Below are 18184 nucleotides of genomic sequence, written 5' to 3'. Positions count from 1 at the left end.
CTACAGAACCAAATGCCAGGAAACTCTGGCTGGCCCGCCAAGTCCCCCGGACTGAGGGATAGAGGACTTGTTGACATGTGCCTTTGTCCTTCATGGCTCGGCTCCCCCACCGCCCCGCCCCACAGTGCACCCTGGCGGAGCACAGCCAGCTGGGTGCCCTGGGCTCCTAGCACAAGGCTGGGAAAACCAGCCCCAGTTGGTCAGTGGTATCCTGCAGGGCCCGTTTTCCACACACTGCTGGGAATACCCGCAACGGTCCTGGATCCATGTGCCAGGAGGTGGGCCGGGGGCAGCCATGCCCTGACCCGCTCCTTGGCCAAAAGGAAGGAGGGGTCTAGCCTTCCAACCACAGGCCATAATTCATTTCTCAGGGGAAAACCGCCGTCTCACAGGGCTGCACTCTACTTTCCCCCCTTCTTGCTGAAGGGGGCGCCATCACAACATCGATACCCCAAATCTCTGCATCATCTCAGGCCCCATGCTTCCAGCAGCGACAACCAACCCATCGTCGGGGTCCCTCCCATGCAACAACCCGAGCAATGGAGAAGAAAGTAAACTGTTCATCAGAGGCTCCGGGGCAATGGCCGGAGAGATTCTGGCGTATCCACGGCAAAATGTCCCCTCCCCGTCCTCCCCCAGCCCCCACACCCCAGGGCAGCCTTAGGCCTCCCCGTCCTCCTCTCCGTGCACCCTGTAGACCTCTCGTCCCACCTTAGGCGATCTTGTCTGTCTGTCTTTGCTTCTGTCACCCCTTGTCATGTGCAAGCACGTGCTTTCTAGGGATGCAAAGACCCAAACACCTCAATTATGGAAACTCACTGAAGGTCAAACATTTACTCAGCCATTAAAATTCCCTGTGTTAGAGTCATTTACATTCATACTTGCAAGGAACACGTAACGAGGCCGGTAGACAGCATTTTATGGCTTTTCTCCATCAACTCAAGTAGGCAAAAAGGAAGCACGGCTGCCAGATAGAGCTATTCCCTCTGGTCCTTCTCGCTCCACCAAAGAAAACAAAGAACAGAAACACCTGTGCCACCTCACGGAGTTTTGGGAGCCCCAGCATCAGTGGGGAGGGGGGCACCCCTGCACGGAACGTGTCCATGGCCCGGATCGTCAACGTCCTGCATTTCTGTGAGTTTTGACTGGAGCTGAGGTCAGTGCGGGACAAGGGAAATGTGCTTCAAGGCTGACTGCCTGGAAGGTCTTTTCCATTTTGGAGTGTCGACCGCGGGTCAGCCAGTCTCAGGGAATAAGCTGTAAGTGGAGGTGAGTCTTTCCATATGTCTTGCATGAAAATTGAAAATGATCACCTAATGTAGTCCAGAATCCCTCCAAAACAGTTTTATGGTTTTGAAAAAAGAAAAGGGAAAAATGCGAGCCAGGTTGAACGTCATGGGGTCTCTAATCCAAATGAACAAAGCAGAACAATTCACCCCTGAAATTGAGTCAAAGAGAGATCCCAGTGGGTAACAGGTGGGGCTGTGAGTGCAAGTGGACATTTAATAAAACACAACTTGATGAGGACGATAGCGTGCTATCGTCACAGGAATCCCAAACTTGCCATCATTTGATGAGAGGAAAGAGGCTGGTGAAGTTCTGAGAGATCATTTAAAACAATCTTCTCAGTGCTTACTGGGGGATTTGATGTACAAAGTGCAAAAAAGGATGGGGAAGATGATGGACAGCAGTTTCCCTACCAGGACCAGCAATCCTACAGTAGAGTAGATGACGATATTCTCTCATCCCCGGCCTCAAAACATAGCCTCTCCCCCAAGTGCCACTCTTAGAGATTCTTTCCTTTGGCTTAAACATTCTCAACAATCATGAAAGGGGAACATTTCTTCCAAAGCACCCGGAGACTAAGAGTTACACCTCCTTTCCAGCCTTTTCTGTTCTGCAGGAGAGAATGGGGCATTTAGTTTCAGAAGGACTCGGGTAATTCTTTTTACTTCTAATTACAAAAGTGAAACGCTTTACTGGATGAAATGATGTAATGTCTCGGATTTGCTATAAAATACTACCGAAGGTGGGAGACCAGGTAGGGATACAGATGAAATGAGACGGGCTAAAAGCTAATTATTGTGGAAGCTGAGTGATGGGCACATGGGAGTTCGTATCCCATAGTCTGTACTGATACGTGTTTGCAATTTTCCATAACAGGATGTATTTATTTAGGAAAGGAAAACAGTAAGATCACTTTTAAAAAATTAATATGTTTTCATTGCATCATATCTAAAATCTATAAAAAATATTTGACCTGGACAATTAGTCTTCTACAAGCCTTTCCCCTCCCTCCCACCAGAGACGACAGCCACAAACAACTGGTGTCTGATTTTTTTTTTTTTAATCCTAGCTTTCTAAAGCCAAAAAGAACCTCGGAAGCTATCTAAGGAGGTCTAGTGTCTTCACTCGTGAGGGAGCTGAGGGCCAGGGACGAGATGGGTGACCACATCCCACTGCCCCACAGTCCCCTCTGAACCCTTCAGGGGAGGTGGTTTTCCAAAATGCACACTTGTTTACCTCCCTTGTTCCAGTCTTTCTTTCTTTGTTTAATGTTTATTGGTTTTGAGAAAGAGAGAGAGAGCAGGAGAGGTGCAGAGAGAGAGAATCCCAAGCAGGCTCTGCCATGTCAGTGCAGAGCCTGATGCAGGGCTCGATCTCACGAACCGTGAGGTTATGACCTGAGCCGAGATCAAGAGTTAGACCCTTAACTGACTGAGCCACCCGGGCGCCCTTCCAGTCTTTCTATATTGACCAGTGAGAGACATGAAAGTCATTCCCAAAGCGTGAGGGCTTTTTACCCAAGACGAGAAGTGGATTCCGCAGGGCTCCATGATGCAGGCAGGAAACCACCCCCCACTTCCTTCATTCTGGGGGCTGGAAGACGCTCCCCACCCTCTGCAGAGATCACAGTGTGAACTCCTGTCCCAGCCACAACCCCAGGACAGAAATGAACAGCTCCAGTTGGCAGCTACGGCCACCCTTGGCTTGAAAATCTGTGGAAGCAGAGAAGTTTAATCGGGAAAGAAAAGCAAAGTCTAACCCTGGAGTCCAACTACCCTTTGCTTGGATGAGGAGGGATCATCAAGCTCTAAGATGCAAAGGCCTCCCCAGAGGTCGCCTCATGTCCCACCTCTCCTCCACATCATACCAAAGCCACCCAGAGCCACCCTGGATATGAAGCTGTGTCTCACCACGTAGGGCTTGAAGGAGCTTATGGCTTTCTTCATTCACTTATTATGGTTAACAAGCCATCCTGATAGGGAATTCTCCACTTCTGACCTGTGTGCTTTGTAGGATGGACAGAAGCCCTAAAGGGCATTTCTAGAGAGATTGCAATTTCGCATTTTTGAGACAGGGGGGCAGGGGGAGCAAGCGTGCGATCACAGAAAGATACCTTTCTTTTTCTTTCTTTTTTTTTAACTAGGCCCTCACTGGCCATAAGCACCCATTTGCCAGTTTCCCGTTGCTGCTGTAACAAATTACTTCACACCCAGTAGCTTAAAACAGCCCAAATTCATGGTCTCGTGGTCACTTAGGTCACAATTCCCCAGTAGGATTCACTTGTCCCTCTGCTCAGGGTCTCCCAAGGCCAAAATCAAGGTGTCGGCTGGCCGGGCTTCTTATCTAGAGACCCAGAGGAGAATCTGCTTCAAGGCTCATCCCAACTGTTGGCAGAGTTCAGGGCTGGTGGCTGAAGTCCCTGGCTCCTTGCTGGCCGTTAGCTGGGGGCAGCTCTAAGCCCATCTGCATTTCTTGTCACGTTCTCAGGGGGACTGAATCTGGCTCATCAAGGCAGCCTTGTAGGACATACTGGTGCTCGGGAGGCCACAGGCCGAGCAAGGCGCATTCCCTGCCCTCAGACAGCTAAGACAGAGAGGGGGGCAGATGAACAGGAACACCAGTGGGGATGCACCCACAAACTCAGATGAAGACATCGTTCAATTTTCCTCCTTCAAAAATCAACATAATTTAAAGCACAATCCCCCCTCCCCTTTCTCCCTGGTTGTTGTCAGGTGTTTCGAGGGAGGGTGGGGCTTAGGAGACAGGCTCTGGGAAGGGGGTGCAGATCTGGTCCCTGTTGCCGCCTGTCTGTGATGAAAGCAGCAGAGAGAGTTTCACTCCCAGGCAGATGTCAGTCTCTGTGGCTTCCTATGGCTTCATTCTTCCCAAGAGCCCCTTTGGAGTTTGGGTTCCCCCCAGATCAGGCCACGAGATCCTTTATTTGGAGGTGATCCCACAAAACCAGCAGGGGAGGAGAGGAATGAGAGCGAGAGTGCAGTCCATGTGACCCAGGGGGCGACTGGAGCTCAGTCTCCCCAGAAACCGTGTACAGTGACTCCGTGTCAGGGGCGAGGGATCTGGGGTCTTGATCCCCCAGCTGTCAGTCCTGAGGTGAGGGCTGCCCTGACACCAGTGTCCCAGCACTCTGGCCTGCCACGTGCAAGGGCAGAGCGGCTACAGAAATCCGCCCCCCTCGCCCCGACAGGCAGGTGCCGCCCAGGGGCCTCAGGGGTGGGGTGAGCCCTGGCTTCTGCGGCAGGGCCTGACTCTGTGCGTCCCCGAGGGCTGCCCATGCCAGGCTGGGAGACTGGAAACTCTACAAGGCTGACGAAAGCCTCTTCGGCCCAGACCCATCCTGAGCTGGGCTGCCACCAGGCTCCTTTCACCCCTCCAAGTCCTACCCAGGAAGCATGGCACAGGGACCCTCTGTTCTCAGATGGAAAAGCTGTCTGGGGGTCGGGGTTAGGTCCATGGGGCAGGGATGCTGCCCCTTCTGAGGAAACACAGGCATCTGCACCCCCTCTTCTTCAGCTTTCCCTCTGCCCTCCCCCCACCCTGCCTGAGACGTCCTCCAGCCCCAGCACAAGGCAACCTGGAGCTTTTGTTTTTGCCGGGGACTTTCCTGTCCCCAAAAGGATAGGAAGTCACATTGGCAGCTCATTGTCCCTGGATATACCCTCCCTTCTCTCTCTCTCTTTTTTTAATGTTTATTTATTTTGGGGGGGGGGGCAGAGAGGGAGAGAGACATAATCCAAAGTGGGCTCCAGGCTCCCAGCTGTCAGCACAGAGCCCAATGCGAGGCTCGAACCCACAAACTAGGAGATCATGACCTGAGCCAAAGTCAGAAGCTTAACTGACTGAGCCACCCAGACGCCTCACACCCACCCCCTTCTCTCACTACCGTGAGCCTAGGGAGAGTGTCTGGAGTGAATGGGAAAGGCCGCTGTGTACCAGGAAACACAGGAAACCCTTCAAACGATTCCTATCACACAGATGTGCACCCAAGTAGCCAGAATCCAGGGTGAATATAGTACGTGCCATTGTCAAGTCCTTCCACGGGAGACGGAGAGAAATTCCCTCTGGAGGCAAGCAAGAAAGCCTGCAGGAAAGAAGCGGGAGCCTCACCTACCTGGGCCTGCACTTAAGACACTCGGACTGGGCAGGGACAGAGGTGATCTATATACCCCTGCAATGTCAGGCCAAGGTGGGACTTCCCAGAATGACATCCCTAGAAAGACGGCAGGGAGGAAGCCATATTCAGAAGGGGAGGAGTGATGTGGTAAGTTGTGGTGGCCCAGTGGGATGTGAGATGGCCTTTGCCACCAGACTCTAGCTTCAGGGATCTGTGTGTGGAAACACCGTGGCAGAGAAGGCAGGAGAGACAAGAGAAAGAAAAATGAGGGATGTGCCCAGTCGGGGAGGCTTCCTAAACCAGACCATTTAGGGATTCTCTGCCGACCTTTCGGTGGGAACAGGAGGGGTCCCCCCTCCTGTGCAACTCTCCGAGGCCCCCCCCCCCCCCGTTTGTGGGGGTGAAACCCACCGAGCTTCATTCAGGCCAGGACTCCAGGTGAGTTCCGGGCTCCTGTGAGGAGGGCTGATTTTCTAAATGAATTCACCGGGCGAGGTGGGACCGACAGCCCCGGGATGCCCTCCAGCAGAGAAATTGTCAGAGAAGGAGGTGAGAGCAGGTGATAATTGTGGGGGGAAGGAAAGCACCATCCACCCAGCCAGTATCTTGGCTTCTAGGAGCCCAGTCTGCTTTGGAGAAAATAAGAAGGTCTGAGTTTTCTGGTTGTTCACACTCAGAAACTAAAGCCTAAGAACTTGCAAACATCTGGCTTTTACAGCACAAAACCCCCACCGCGCCTGCTGGGATGCCATTTAGTGATGTTATGGCTCCATCTACAGCCTGAGGAGGGACCTGGTTGCTAGATTTCTCAAAGAGCAGCAGCCAGGCCTTTTGAGTGTCACAGTTTCATTGCAATTAATGCTAATAAAGCCCTTTCCCCTCCCTACTGCACCCTTTATTCAGTGCAGATTTGGAACTGTGCTGGAAGTTATTTATTTCAGACCGTGTCTACGACAGCAGCTGTTCAGAATATACTAGAAACCCTTTTAGCCAAAATTGGTTTGGAGTTTCTATTTTCAACCACTGTTTGTAATGAATTGAATTAAATGGGGTTGTTTCCCACCTTTTTTTTTTCTTTTCTTTTCTAACAACAGAACAAATAAAAGCCCTTAAAATAGCAAGATCACATTCTCTTTCCTACACTGAACAAACATTTAATTAGCACCTTCCCTGTGTGGGTCTCTGTGATCAGCACAGTGATTAGTCAGGTCTGAATACCTTCCGTAATTGACTCATCAGAGAACATCTACTTTCTCTTGTTGGCAGGAACCCCCCACATTGGTCAAGAAAAAAGCAAGGACAAAGACCAAGGTCACCAGTGTATCCGGGGCTTGGAAGGACTTTGAAACATAGCGACAGAAAAATCCTTTGACTCATAACAAAATGGAAGCTGGAAGTCAGTTGCATAAGGGTAAGATTTTTGTCCTTTTCTATTTTTTTTCCTCAGAAGTGTAATTAGCTTTTTCCTATTTAAAAAAAAAAAAAAAAGGTAATACAGGGGCGTCTAGGTGGCTCAGTAGGTTAAGCGTCCGGCTCTTGATTTCAACTCAGGTCATGATCTCACGCTTCGAGAGATCGAGCCCCGCATCGGGCTCTGTGCTGGCAGCATGGAGCCTGCTCAGGATTCTCTCTCTCTCCCTCTTTCTCTGCCCCCTCCCCCAACCTGGCTTGTGCACTCTCTGTCTCTCTCTCTCAAAATAAAGAAATAAACGTGAAAAAAATTTTTGAGTAATACAAAAATAGCTATTTGCTTTGTGCAGAAAACTTGGAAAAACAGGACGAAAAGGAATAACAAGTCTAAGACGTTCATAACCCTATCAGCCAAAGATGACCATCCACAGCTTAACATGGCCCTACACTAACTTTGTCTTTCCAGCAAGGGTACCGTATATTCTCAAACCCACAGGAGAGAAACATTCTTCCACGTCACTGCATGTGCTTCTGCATGATCTTAAACGACTTTCATATCAATGAACCATAATTTATTTACCCCATGCAAGATGCCCAATTTTTCACAATTTTTTACGTTTATTATTTATTTATTTATTTATTTAGAGAGACAGAGACATCGAGTGGGGGGGGGGGGTCAGGGGAGGGGCAGAGAGAGAGGGAGAGAGAGAATCCCAAGCAGGCCCCACGCTGTCAGCGCAGAGCCCGATGTGGGGCTCGAACTCACGAACTGTGAGATCATGACCGGAGCCGAGACCAAGAGTCGGACCCTTCACCGACTGAGCCACCCAGGCGCGCCCCCCCCCCCAATTTTTCACAGTGAAAAGCTCTGTACAGACGATATTCCTGAAGATGAACCTTTAGCCACGGACTTCTGGGTCAGCAGGGCACATCCGCTTTGAGGCCTCTGAGACAATATATCACATTGCCATCTGGGGCGGATCTCCTGGAATTTCCCATCACGTCGGGGCCCAAATCTCCCTTTAGGAGCCCTGAGTGTTCACCTTGGAAAGAGTTCAGTGTGATGGGGAATGGCGTGTGGAGGGGACCTTTGCAGGGCACCACAGCCGGAGACAGCGAGGGCAGTTCAGAATGTTTTTTCATAAATTCTCTTGAGGGATGGTGGAAGGCAGGCCGTACCCGAGGGCTGCCCAGCAAATCTCATTTGGGGCCCAATTTTGGAAGGAGAAGAGGCAGAAAGAACGAGCTTCAGGTGAAAAGCAGAAATTAAATTGTATTTCTTTGATCTTACAGGGTGCCTAATTGACTGTCTCTCATCAGTCGGGAAAAAAAGGGAAGAATGTAGCAGAGAACCCCAGAACATTAGAGCCTGATGTACGTCACCTCTGAGTGGAAGGGGATGCGGAAACCAGGGTTGCCCAAGGTCAGGGGCTGGGTGAGGGGGAGGGATGGGACGGAGCCCTGACTTTCAGCCGCTCACCGGGTCATCATTCTGTGTGAGCAAAAGAGGATACTAAGTCATTAGGGACTAAGAAGACACCCAAAAGGGGAGCCCGAGGAACCCGACCTTGACCTTGCTCTTTTTTTTTGTCTGAGTCACACTTCCTCTCTTAGGAGGAGCTGAACGGTTGACTTCCAGCCCACGGTGCCTGCCCTCTGTGGCAGTGACAGTGCAGAGCAGGGCCACGCGGGCGTCACCCAAGGGCCTCTCTGTTTTTCCTGAATGCTCTCACCACCTTGACATCCCGGCAATGCCCTTTACTGCACTTGTGTCCTGCTGAGAGTGTGGGTGAGGCCTGGGCTGTGCTTCACCGAAATGGTGCTCTCCTACCTGCTCCGGAATGTGGGCCAGCACCATCCGTGTGTCCCGGGGGCCCCGGGCAGGCGGGGGAGCAGGGGCCGGCGTGGCACCTGGGAGGTGACACTGCGTCTCCGCCTGGCACCCTCCCTCCTCCTCGCGTTGAGGGCAGGCCCCTGATGGCTGGGACTTCTCCTCAGCTTCGGTTCATCTGTCTGTTTCTGCTCCCAGAGGTAAAACCAGGGGGAAGGCTTGAAGCAGGGAGGATCTCCTTATTACTGATAACAAACCCGAAACAGAAGTGATCAATACCCCACACTTCAGCAGCTCACAGGGAGACCCTGGGTAATGCCAGACAAAACAGCAAAGATCTAATTACACTGACAGAAATAACTTACATGGTCACATACCTTCTACCTGTCCGTCTCCAAACCAAGTGGCCCTTTCACTTCATGCAACAGTGAAATAAAATATTTTGGGGCTGACATTTCAATAGGTCCGAGGTCCTGAATACGGCTGAGCCACTCCCCCATGCTTTTCTGGGCCACAATTTCCCCAGTAGGAAATGAAGGTTAATCATTTTCGCGTTAACTCCCATACTCCAACATCCCTGCTTCTCAGAGATGTAGTGACAAGAGATAGTTGCAGTGTTTTCCAAACTTGTCCTATGCCAAGAATCACCTGGAAAACATGTCAAGATACAAACTCCCAGGCCAAACCCTGAATTTACGAAGTCAGCGGTTCCAGCCCGGGCCTGGGCCTGGGCATCTATAGTTGTAAAGAGCTTCTGACTGCGTGTTCAGGCAAGCTTGGGAAACACTGAGGTAATCACCACGAAATCCTTTAGTGTTTCAAGGTACCAAGCTCTGAGCACTCAGAGGTGCATTTATCACTGCTATTATTTCAGACTAGGATTACCAGCTTTAACAAACGAAAACACAGGATGTGCAGTTAAATGTGAATTTCAGATAAACAAGGAATGATTTTTTTTTAGTATAAGTATATCCCATGTAATATTTCAGTATACTTATACTAAAAAATTATTTTGATCTGGCAACTCTGTCAGATGCTATGTGTCTCATTATTGTGTAATCTGGAAAAGCATAAGAAAAATCTAACGGTTAGCAAAAGATAGCATGTCAGTAATAGAAGAGTGTCCTTTTCACATTCCAGTCTCTAAACCTCTCAGTTTTCTACCCAGCTCTCCTGCTTGCCAGCAAGAGGGTGCCCTGGTCTCTGGCTCTTCATCATTCTGAAGAGAGAAGGAAAGAAAGAAAGAAAGAAAGAAAGAAAGAAAGAAAGAAAGAAAGAAAGAAAGAAAGAAAGAAAGAGAAAAAAGGGAGAGAAGGAGAAAGAAAGAAAGAGAAAAGAAAGGAAGGAAGGAGAGGGAAGAAAGGAAAGGGAGAAAGAGAAAGAAAGAAAGAAAAAGAAAGAAAGAAAGAAAGAAAGAAAGAAAGAAAGAAAAAGGGAGAAAGGGCAAAGAGAGAAAGAGAAAGAAAGACAAAAGAAAGGAAGGAAGGAGAGGGAGGAAGGGAGAGAGAAAGAAAAAGAAAGAAAGAAAAGAAAGAAAGAAAGAAAGAAAGAAAGAAAGAAAGAAAGAAAAAGGGAGAAAGGGCAAAGAGAAAGAAAGAAAAAGGAAGGAAGGAGAGGGAGGAAGGGAGAGAGAAAAAAAGAAAAAGAAAGAAAGAGAAAGGGGGAAGGAGGGAGGAAGAGAGAAAGGAAGGAAGAAGAAAGAGAAAGGAAGAAAAGAAAGAGCTACTGTCACTGAAGAAGGCAAAGAAACTGCTTTTAAAGATAAAATGCAAAGATTGTAACTCTGTATTAAACAACTTAGCATTCTTCTTGTACCTGGAGTGGGTACAGATCTTTCCAACTCACACTGATAAACCCACGGTAAGTTGAAAATACCATAAGTTGAACATGCATGTGATACACCCAGTCTACAGAGCATCACAGCTCAGCCCAGCCCACCTTAGTCGTGCTCAGAACACCCACGTTAGCCCACAGTTGGGCAAAATCATCTCACACAAAGCCTATTTTCCCATAAGGTGTTCGATATAGTGGTTGTAGGGGAACAGAGTGGCTGAAAGCATAGCGGTTGTTTGCCCTCATGGTGGCGGGACTGCCGCCATCGCGAGAGAGGATCCTACTACATACCGCCAGCCCCGGGAAAGGACCCAAATTAAAAATTCCAAGTCCAGGCTCTACTGAACGCATAAGGTTTTTGCAAAACCTTAGAGTCGGAAAATCCTCGGTGGAGCCATCACAAGTCAAGGACCATCTGTGCATTAACGCTGTTCACTGGCCGATGTATTTGTTGATTTCAAAATAATTTCAGTAATTTTAAGCTGTACACATTTGTCCCCCCTGGCAAAATACCCTGGCCACTCAGCCCCACGGTGTGGACGTGCCTCTGTCTGATGACACCTGACACCAGGTTGAAGGCTCCTCCCAGGCACGGATGGGTACGTATGTGGCCTGACACAGGGCCAATCTGGAAATCCCACCGTCAATTGTAAAACAGACCCCCACCCCCGCCCCTACCCTGCGCTGAGAGGAGGGAGAATGCAGAGAGGAGTATGAAAATCCGAAGGGCTGTATGGTCTAAGAATGGAGTATGAAAATCCGAAGGGCTGTGTGGTCTAAGAATGAAATGTTTTCTAAATCAAATTAAGCTACATAGTGGAAATTGAGGAGAAAGTCCTTAAGGTGACTTTTAACTGAAAATGAAATGTCTGTTAGTAAGTTACAGGGGTGCAGAGATACCAAGCGTCTGCCTTGTATCTCATTAATTTCAAACATAGATTTTTATGGGAGGCTATTTGATTATAATTTGATTATCTGACCCTGTAATTAAAGTTTATTGCCAATTTGGAAGCTTACATGTAAAATGAACTGGTTTTCTTCAAAGCAATATACAATCCTTTGGACTCATTGACTTCTGGTTTTGCATTTAAATGGAAAAGTCAGTTATAACGTGACAAACAGGTTGAGGTTTTGATCATTAATCCTGCTAAAGCAATATTCATAAATTCAATTCTGAATCAGTTGGAATACTTTTCTTTTATTAGTTTCTGTGTTATTAAATGAGATTGTTTCTGACTAATATATTTCTGGACTCAAACTGTAGCTCCGAGCTGTTATTCAAATCAAATAACATGCCCCTTACTTGTGCCTCGCACTAATAAATGCCAACTTGTGATACATTTGCAAGAGACTGTCAGCAATATTAAAGGAGGCAATAATGCCACGGAGGTCTCAAAGTGAGCTGATTTTTCTAAGGGCTGATATCCGTCATTTTTCTGAAAAAAAAAAAAAAAAACACAGATATTTAAACCTTTTAGTCTCAAAGCCAAAAAGCACACCGTGACTCATATAAACAGAATTCGCTAATATATTGGAATTAGGAAACTCCTAATTTGGGGGGTCCTGAGTAAGAGAAGTAGGAAGCTGATTTTGGAACAAAATCGAAGTTACATTTGGAAGGAAAAAAGTGCCGCTTAGCTTAGGAAAAGGGTGAGTCTCTCTTTCCAATACGCAGGTGGGAAGGAGAGGCTCCATTGCTTCCGAAATTAGAAAAACTATTCACAAATCATTGCTGGATTCCCAGAGCAAAAGAGGGTCTTTCAGACCCAGGCTCAGAGAAAAGTCAGCGGGTCTGGGTTACACAGCAAGTTGAAGGTAAGTCCCACATGGAAACACTCCCTATAATTTTTTCTGACATTTCTCCCCCCCGCCCCCATCCAGCCCACGAAAAGTCTCGTAAACGTGTGTGGAAAGTTCACAGAGGCCCAGTGCTACCACTCTGGCTGCCTGGCCCCCAACAAATCACCTGCATACCATAAGCCTCAGCCCCCTCAGATGTGGCCAATGCCTGCCCTTTCTCCTTGTTTCGAGAAGGAAAGGAAACCTGATAAGTCATCTATGAGGGTCAGGTGATGTATCATGGCTCGCCTTTTAAGTTCAAATGCCTCGAGATACTCAAAGTATATTCTGTTTTCCCTAAATAATCGTTAGCGCTGAACTCTTCATTATTTTGGACAGTTTCCCCCCGGATTCCTATCTCTGGGCCTCAGGAGCCATCCTCCAGCCTGGAATATTGGCGGTTCTCTGCCTTGTTCTTTCCTGAGAGCCCACACGTGCACTTTGCCGCTACAGTTTGCGCGTTTTCCATCCACCGTCGATGGGCTCAGGGCGGCCGCTGCCAGGTTTCCACCTTGTCACACAATCATCGTGGGCAAGATTGTCTCGCGGCCCCGGAAGGAAATTGTTCAAGCCCATTCCCAGAATTCCAGAGGCTCCAAGTTTCTTTCAAGAAATCTTAGAATCAGCCCTTGGCTCCCAGCTCCTCTCTTCCCACCACACCGCCAAGTGCTTGATTCCGCATCCTCCCTCCAGCTGGGTCCCAGGCGTGGGCTGCTGAGTCCTGGGTGGGGGAGACTCCTTCCTGGGGCCGCCTGGGGCCGCTGCTGCCGAGGGCGGGCACTGAGCCCAGAGAGCACCGACCCCCCAGGCAGGTGCTGCCCATGATTGTTAACGTGGAAGCAGGTGTCACCGTGAGTATTTTTTGGTGCTTGCAGGCCCTCTCCTGGCGGTTTGCTGGTGAGTGGCTGTCCGTCTTCCTCCCTCCCTCTGGCCCTGCAGGCCTGTCCCGAGACCCAGGCAGAGAGAGTTTCCAAGAAGGAGACGACGTGAAAGCTGCAGGCGGTAAGTGTGAGCCTGGAAGGGGGTGGGGAGACTGTGGACTCTGGGATGTCTGTGAACCGGAGTCTGTTTCAGCCCCAGCCCCGTTCCCCAGGGGGAAGCCAGGGGGTTTGCCTTGGTTTTGCCTCTGGTAGGTGCAGACTTCTTTCCTGCCCCGTATGCCCCTAAAGGGCCAAATCAGGCTGGCCCCAAGACTTTGGCGCAGGTGGCTCCCGGCAGGAGATGGCTGGTCCCAGGTCTCTGGATTTGCCCTTAGAAGGGGTCACCTGCCCTGCACGGTGCCTGCTGAGGAGTGGGTGTCGCCATCTCGGGGGGTAGCAAGTGCCCAGGTCTCCTCACCGCCTCTTTGGGGGGAGGCTCCCATCTCCCAGGACCACGCTCCCTGCCAGCTGTAGCAGGTACTGGCACCCCCCCTCCCCCCGCCCCGGGTGGCTAAAGAGGCATGACATCTTCTGTGGTAGACTTGGAGGTCTGGCCCCACTTCTGAGCAGGTTGTCACCGGTGCTCCGGGACGGTGGGTCCGTGCTGTGGCCTCTCCTTACCCCGAGAGAACAGAGGTGACCGAAGTTCCCAGGGGGTGCAGCCCCAGTTGGTCACTCATACCATGGGGCGAGGAGACCCTTACAAAATGGCTCTCAGACCTTTCTGCGCTTTGGTGGTCATGACTTTGCCGCTTAGCCAATGTGTGCAGCTCCACGCAATTGTGCGTCCGCATAAAGACAACCACATGACTATATGCCCGCCTTTAAAATATATATATATTTATATATGTAAATAAAATAAAATGTATGTAAATAAAATATATTTTTATATAAAATAAAATATATTTTATTTATATAAATAAAGTAAAAATTATAAATTATTATTACAAATATTTATATTTTACAGTGTCCAATTTAGTGGGGGTCTATTCACAATGTTGTGCAACCATCACCGCTAATCCCAGAACATTTTCATGATCCCAAAATGCACCCTTACCTTTTGAATGGAGATCAGAGTAGACACACGCTGTGAGTGTGGGTGATGACGGTGTTCCCAGCTCTCGTTCAGTGCTTACTGTATACCGGCTACTGTGCGTGGTGCTTTATGGATTTCATTCAATCTACATCACACCCCAGACGGGTGGGCCATGCTATCCGCCTTTTGTTCGTGGGGAAACTGAGGTGCGGAGGGAGAGAGAGAGTGAATGGCCCATCATCGTGAGATTGGATCCTAGGGTGGCGTGGGGTCTTCCCCTCCACTGCTTCTAATCGGTCTGTTCCCTGTGAGGTATGGAAAGATCTCCCCATGCCTGCCATTGTAGCTTTTTTTGTTTTTTCTTCGTTCTTAATTTTTTCAGTTGTGGTAAACTACGCGCAACACCAAACTGATCGTTTCAACCACTGAGTATACAATTCAGTGAAATTCAGTATATATTCATAGTGTTGGGCAGCCGTCACCACTATCCATCTGAAGAACTTTTTCATCTTCCCAAAGAGAAACTCTGTACTCATTCAAAAATAACTCCTCGTTCGCTCCTTCCCCCAGCCCTCGGTAACCTATCATTCTACCTTGTCTCCGTGAAATCGCTTCTTCTCAGTGTCTCCCGTAATGTGGAATCCTACGATATTTGTCCTTCCGTGTCTGGCTTGTTTCACTGAGCATAGTATCCTCAAGGTTCATCCATGTTGTAGCAGGAGTCGGAACTGCATTCCTTTTTAAGGCTGAATAATATTTCATCGTGTGGATATGCTACATTTTTGTTTATTCATTGTTCATAGGCAACTGGGTCATTTCTGCCTCTTGACTCTCGTGAATGGTGCTGCTATGAACACGTCTGCATGTTCTTGCTTGAGTACCTGTTTTTAATTCTGTTGGACATGTACTTAGGGGTGGGACTGTGGGTCATATAGTAGTCTATGTTTAATTTTTGGAGGAGTTGCCAGGCTGTTTTCCACACTGGCTGCAGCATTTTACATTTCTACCAACCGTGTAGGTGCAAGGGTTCCACTTCCTCCACATCCTCGCCAACACTGACTTTCCAGTTTTGATTTGTGTTTTCCTGTGGTTTTTCAATCTGTGTTTTCCTCATAACGAATGATGTTGAGCATGTAGTTCTCATGAAGCTGGCTTAGTTTTTAAGTGTATTTCTTTATTTTGAGAGATAGAGCAAGCCTGAGCAGGGGAGGGGCAGAGAGGGAGAGAGAATCCCAAGCAGTCTCTGCACCAACAGCACAGAGCCCAACATGGGGCTCGATCCCACCAACCATGAGATCATGACCTGAGTCGAAATCAAAAGTCAAACGCTTAACCCACTGAGCCACCCAGGTGCCCAACAGCTGACTTATTCTTAAAGGTCACAAAATGCAGAAGAGAGGGGTGTTTTGCAGGACAGAAAGTTATCTGGGGAAAGGGGGGGCCACTGTGGTGATGAGCAAAGGCATACATCTAGGCCAAGTCTACCTCTTTATTTCTGAATTTTCTGAACGGCTGTACTCGGCCTCAGGTGCCTCTCAGAATCACCTGAGGAGACTTTTAAACTATGAAGACCTGTCACACACCCCAGCGCTTCTGACCTGGGCAGTCTGGGTGGGGCTGGCATCAAAGGTTCCCGAAGCTCCCCAGGTGATTCTCATGAGCAGCCACTGCTCTAAGCAAACTTCCTCAGCAGGCATCACCTGTCGCTCTCTCCACTGGTTCACAAAACTGCCCTCCTCCAAGCTGTGTGTGTGTGTGTGTGTGTGTGTGTGTGTGAGAGAGAGAGAGAGAGAGAGAGAGAGAGGGAGAGGGAGAGAGACAGGTTTACTGGATTATCACCCACCTACCACATCAATTCTAGAACATTTTCATCACCCAGGAAGAAAACCCCAAGCCTGTTAGCCATCCGCTCCCCGGTCCTATCCTCCTCCCATCCCCTGACTGCCATTGACCTGCTTTCTGTCTCCATGAATTTGCCTGTTCTGGAGCTCTCTGTGAATGAATCCTAAGATGTGGCCTTTTGTGTGTGGCTTCTTTCACTCCACGTAGTGTTTCCCGGGTCTGCTGTAGCATACGTCGGTGCTTTATTCCCTTGTACGGCTAATATTCTAGAATACGGACGTGCCACTTCTTAATTTAGCCAGTTATCATTTGGTGGTCATTTGTGTTTCCACTTTTTGGCTGTTGTGAATGCTGCCGTTACAAACACCCCTGTACAAGTTTTTGTGTGGACCTTCCAGCCTTCTAAGGTACCTCTTTCTTTACTCCAGCTCTAATTCTTTAAGGAAAAAAAAAAAACTGGAGATCCTAAATCCCATGTCTTTATTTTTTTAATGTGTGTTTATTTTTGAGAGCGAGAGAGAATGAGTGGGGGAGGGGCAGAGAGAGACAGAGAGACAGAATCTGAAGCAGGCTCCAGGAGCACAGAACCCGACGCGGGGCTCGAACTCACAAACTGTGAGATCATGACCTAAGCCAAAGTCAGACACCTAACTGACTGAACCACCCAGGCGCCCCTCCCATGTCTATAAATTTAAAAACAAACAAAAAAAATCCTCTCCAAAATTTTGATTGCTGGAGGAGGCTCTGAATCTCTCAAAATCGTCTCAAGACCATACTTAGCCCAACTCTTCCCTGTGGTGTGTTCCTTTCCCCTCAGAACTTCACACAAAGCTCATTGATGTGATGATGGTAACCGTGATGGCCGCTGCCCTCATGTCTCCCCCTTGCTCACTCTTACCCCTCCTCGAGGCATGACCCGTGCCAGAGCCACCAAGCCGTCTGGAGGAGGCAACAAGGCATGTCTGGCAGGGGCGCAGAGACGGAGAAACCGGAAGCCACCTGGTCTCTGGGAACTTAGGGGAAGAAAGGGAACCAACCGTTGAAACAAATAGAACGCACGTCAAATTCAACGTTTCCCAAAGTGGGGAAGGCGCGTGGGTGCGAGATGGGAATGGCGTCAGGTGCCCTCATGTGCAGATACAGCATTAAATAACGCACTTGGCAAAGGACAAAGCTGTTGCCTTTCAATCCTCTTTTAAGCCTTCAGATAAAGCAAGGAGAATGGCTCGGCTCGGTGCTGCAACACCTCTCTTCAATCCTGCCCCTTAAAAAAATAAAAACAGACCTAGACCCAAGTCTCCAGCCCTAATGCTATTGAACCAGAAACTGGAAACACGGCTTTCACTGTATTTATTTCGTCGTTGGCTTCTAATTGACTAGTCTCACTGATTTTATTTTTCCATTGGTGGAAAAGTTTGGACCTCTTTTTTTTTTTTTTTTTTTTTTTCTGTCCACCATCACGACATAAAGTTTGCTTTTAAAATAAACATACTTAAGTTTGAGTTTATAAAAAGTGAGTTCATTTGAAGGAAAAGATGAAGTCCACAGTAGAGCAGGTGGCCAGGAGATGTGGCAGAAATCCTGAAGGTGGCGTCCAAATGGCCCTGGGCAATACGCACGGGTGTGCTCAAAGAGCTGAGGGAGCCCCCAGCTCTCGCTGCAAACAAGTAGCGTGCCATTAAATCAAAGAACGATGGCTAAGAACCTAGAGGTGGAAGCGGCCTTAGAGATTAGGTCCCAGCCACAATTTCTACAGGGGAAGGGAAACTGAGGCTTCGAAGCTTGGAGGGTCTGGGGTCACTCTGGTGTCCACAGGGGGGCAGCCCTGGGCTCTGGGGCGGTGTGTCCGCTGCCACAGGTCATATGAGTCATGTGCTGGCCCAGGCATATCGTGGCTAGGTCAGGTCCTAGGACATTCTCTTTTCCCAGCCGATCGGATAAAATCGTACGTTGGGCTTCCAGGAATGTGACTAACGAGCCCTGCGAATCATATGGTTCTGTCTCTACCACTTGACAAAGCTCCGCGGATGAGGATCACTTGTGAGGAAGGATAG

At 48.9% G+C, this 18184-nt stretch overlaps 1 long non-coding RNA gene across 2 annotated transcripts; it reads left to right on the top strand.

Moving 5' to 3' along the window:
- The first annotated feature begins 608 nt into the window (after positions 1-608).
- LOC109270929 (uncharacterized) lies at positions 609-9860 on the top strand. 2 transcript variants are annotated; one of them, XR_002081746.2, is made up of 3 exons: positions 609-1269; positions 6686-6830; positions 8123-9860. It is a non-coding gene; the product is annotated as an uncharacterized LOC109270929 (long non-coding RNA). The 2 variants fall into 2 exon arrangements; XR_002081747.2 differs by lacking the exon at positions 8123-9860 and adding an exon at positions 7180-7419.
- Positions 9861-18184: the final 8324 nt, after the last annotated feature.

This window comes from Panthera pardus, unplaced genomic scaffold (assembly GCF_024362965.1).
Source record: "Panthera pardus isolate Hobbes unplaced genomic scaffold, ASM2436296v1 HiC_scaffold_18, whole genome shotgun sequence".
Classification (NCBI taxonomy): Eukaryota; Metazoa; Chordata; class Mammalia; order Carnivora; family Felidae; genus Panthera; species Panthera pardus.
The sequence above is the reverse complement of the archived record's forward strand: the minus strand, read 5'-3'. Positions and strand labels throughout refer to the sequence as shown.